The sequence below is a fragment of the Trichomycterus rosablanca genome, chromosome 2 (genome assembly GCF_030014385.1).
Source record: "Trichomycterus rosablanca isolate fTriRos1 chromosome 2, fTriRos1.hap1, whole genome shotgun sequence".
NCBI lineage: Eukaryota > Metazoa > Chordata > Actinopteri > Siluriformes > Trichomycteridae > Trichomycterus > Trichomycterus rosablanca.
Genome location: NC_085989.1, coordinates 53835062 through 53839515, shown reverse-complemented (window position 1 = coordinate 53839515; position 4454 = coordinate 53835062).

The following is a 4454-nucleotide window of genomic DNA, read 5'->3' as shown; positions in this document are numbered from 1 at the left end:
GTGAAAGCAAAAACTGGTACAAGACACACACACACACATATATATATATATATATACACACACACACACACACACACACACACACATATACACAGAGAGAGAGAGAAAGAGAGAGATCAAACTTACCCTCTTACTTGTAACCACACCTACAAATACAGCAGTGAGGATGTAAATAATTGTTACATGTTCTATACATTGTCATGTGTGTATGTTGTTTATGCTGGTTTAGGTGGACGTTTCTGTCTTCTGCAATAGAGTGAATTATTTCATTATTTATTATTATTGATTTGGGTTATTCTTATGTCACACAATCACACAATCCTTATGATTTTACACTATGGCAACCAAATAGCAACAAGTTAATTATGTTGTTTATATGTAATATTAAAATTTTACAATTAACATTTAAGAGTTTTGTGTTATATTTTAAATTTAAATGTTATTTTTAAAAATAATAATATAAAAAATAAAGAAATGTTAGTTGTATAAATACATTATTTGCCATTCATGTACCAAAATGTACTACACTGATCCATGTAAATGAAATTATTCCTTCCTTCTTCCTTCCTTTCTCATTAAGTCAAAGTACAGTAATGACAGAATGAGCCCAGATTCTAACTAACTCGCTAAGAAATACGGTATTCCACGATTAAGAAGCTTAATGAAACAATATAGACGTGCAACATGGTGCTGGTGCCGCTGTGGTACCATCAAAGTTCTGCACAGTGTACAAACCACCTCTTTGTTTTGTGCCAGTTTAAACTATCACCAAACTTTTGATGATTTGGGTTGGAAAACTTTGAGCTTTTCTTTAAAAGCTCCACAATCGGCGTCTGACTGCTGCAGACAACATTTTTTAAGACTTAATGCTGCCAACCGGTGACGTAGAAATTGAAAAGTAGTTTTAAAAACAATGCATCGACTTAAAATATTGAAAATGCGTTGACGTCATCAATCTACTGCTGAAACCTGTGCTGCAAAAGGAAAATAATAATTTTATGTTACACTTTTAATTTATAATAAGTTTCAATAAGAAGACAAAAGCTCAGTGTAAAAATAATTACACCTTCTGTAACGATGACTAGAAGAGGCGTTCAAGATGCGAGTGCAGGTATTTTTTATGAACAAAGTTTAGATAATACAAAGTGCAAAGGACAGAATCAGAAACCAGTTACATTAGGAACAATAAACAGTTTAATAACATGTACATAAAACAAGCACCATATATTTTATATTAAGTAAACACAATAATTAGCTTTTACTCAGTGATTATTTTATGATGTACAGTATCTGCTTATTTGATCTATATCTGTGTGTTGTTCCATTAGGGATATAATCCACTTTATACAATACAAGACTTTATACTTGTATGTTTCCAGAATATATAAATCCATACCCAACTGTTTTATCCACCTAACTAATGAAAACTATCGTAGATCATTTATTCTCTCGGCTTTCCCGGTAAAAAGCTTAAATTGATATTCGTTTACTAAACTGTCATTTATACAACAAGCAATGAAGAATGAGATTGAAATTCTGCCCAGAATTCGGAAGCTCTGATTGGTTTATACATCTGAATCTCTTCATAGAGTTGTTTATGCTGGATCAAACAGCCTAACAATTTAGCCACAATGATGGTAATAGCTCTGAAAAAAGAATGCAGGAGAGCTGAACGTAAGTGGAGGAAAACTAAACTTCAAATCCACTATGATCTCTATAAGCAAAGCCTTTGTAGTTTTAACTCTGAGTTATGCAGGGCTAGACAGCTGCACTTCTCTAAGATCATTAACAGGAACATCAACAACACCCGCACTCTATTCAACATGATCGACAAGCTTACAAATCCTCCAAAACAGATCACACCAGAACTTCTGTCCACAGAGAAATGTAATGAATTTGCTCATTTCTTCTGTGAAAAAATCCAAACTATTAGACTGACCATCAACGCCACTCAGTCAAACGATGAAACCATGCTGCCCCTACAGACACCTAAAAATAATATGACTATTATGTCACAATTTAATACAATAAACCAAAAAACTCTGGAGAAAACAGTTCAGCATCTTAAATCATCGACATGTTGTCTCGACATGCTGCCATCTGAATTTTTTAAAACTATTTTTAACTCTGTAAAAACTGATTTGCAACAAATAGTTAATGGCTCACTAGCATCAGGCGTTTTCCCAAAGTCACTGAAAACAGCTGCCATTAAGCCACTCCTAAAAAAGAGAACTCTGGATGCTTCTGTGTTAAACAACTACAGGCCGATCTCAAATCTTCCTTTCATAGCTAAGATCATTGAGAAAGTTGTTTACAATCAAGTCAGCAGTTTTTTGAATTCCAGTGGTTATTTTGACAAATTTCAGTCAGGCTTTCGAGCTCACCACAGCACTGAAACGGCTCTCATAAAAGTGTTAAATGATCTACGGCTGAATACTGACTCGGGTAAAATATCAGTTCTGGTTTTACTGGATCTTAGTGCTGCCTTTGACACTGTAGATCATAGAATATTGCTGGACAGGTTGGAAAACTGGGTTGGACTTTCCGGAACAGTCCTTAATTGGTTCAGGTCTTATTTAGAAGACCGGAGTTACTTTGTCACTATTGGCAGCTGTGAATCTGACAGGGTGGCTATGACATGTGGAATCCCCCAGGGATCAGTTCTCGGACCTCTTCTGTTCAATCTTTATATGCTGCCATTAGGCCAAATGCTACAGGCTAACAACATTGATTACCATAGTTATGCAGATGACACACAGATATATCTGGCTCTCTCACCAGATGATTACAGCCCAATAGATTCACTGTGTCAGTGTCTGGAGGACATCAATAACTGGATGAGCCAGAATTTTTTACAGTTAAATAAGGACAAAACAGAGATTGTGGTGTTTGGCAGCAAAGAAAAGAGGTCTAGTGTCAGTGAGCACCTCAGTTCCCGGGCTCTAAAAACCAAAGATTAAGTCCGAAATCTTGGCGTTCTAATAGACTCAGATCTTACATTCACCAGCCATATTAAAACCATCACCAAAACAGCCTTCTACCATCTTAGAAATATAGTCAAAATCAAGGGTCTAGTGTGCCAACAAGACCTAGAGAAGCTGATCCATGCTTTTATCTCCAGTAGGGTGGACTATTGTAATGGTCTATTAACTGGACTTCCCAAAAAGACCATTAAACAGTTACAGCTCATTCAGAACGCTGCTGCTAGAGTTTTAACTAAGACGAAGAGAACTGAGCACATCACTCCAGTTCTGAAATCTCTACACTGGCTTCCGGTTAGTTACAGAATAGAATTTAAAGTGCTGCTACTGGTCTATAAATCACTGAATGGGTTCGGCCCAGAATACATCTCAGAAATGTTTAGAGAATATAAACCCAGTAGATCTCTTAGATCCATGGACTCAGGTCAGCTAGTTGAGCCCAGAGTCCAAACTAAACATGGTGAAGCAGCATTTAGCTGTTGGGCTGCATATAACTGGAACAGACTGCCAGGAGATATTAGATGTTCCTTAAATGTAGAAATCTTTAAATCCAGGTTAAAAACTTTTCTTTTTTCTTGTGCCTATGATTGAGCTCGAAATTTTTGCTATTACCCTCATTTTACCATATTTCTTTTAGTTTTTCATGCTCTTAATAATTATTTTTATAGAGTAGTGTACATTCTAAATTGTAGTGTATATTTTACTATATTTTCTTTTAGTTTTCATGTTTTAATTGCTTACCTCTCTTGTTTTAATTTCGTATTTCCCAAATTGTAGGGTATATTTTTCATGTTCTTAATTTTTATCTCTCTTTGAATTTCATGTTGTCTTAATTGTAACTAAATGTTTGCAAGAAGTCTTTCTGAGGTTCTAGATCTCAGGAATGTTTTAATGCTTTTAATTTTTCCTTATGTAAAGCACTTTGAATTGCCACTGTGTATGAAAGGTGCTATACAAATAAACTTGCCTTGCCTTGCCTTGCCTTACCACTGCTCTACATGTTTGCGCAGGTTTGATGTCAAGTTTTTTTTTTTTTTTTTTTTTTTTTTTTTTTTTACTCGGTAACAAATGTTATTCAAAATGTAGCGAATTACAATTCTTAATACAAAACATATTTAAGTAAAAGTAAAATTACTGGTTGTAAAATCTACTTTAAAAAGTACAAGTACACAAAAAAACTACTCAATTACAGTAACATCTCTGCTTTTAACTCGTTTATTCAAGCACACTAAATAAATATTTATGTAGTATCTTTGCAAGTATAATCACAGCATCATGTGAAACCCATTATTTACATGCAAAGTAAAAATACATAACCTAGTATTAAAAAGTACCCGAATATGTTCTTTCATATGATTCATTTATTTTCCATATTAGAATTAAATAACACTGAAATATTCTTTTAAAATATTATATTTTATAATAACAAAAATACTACAAACGTTTTACTATTGTACCAATAAGTAACTTCAT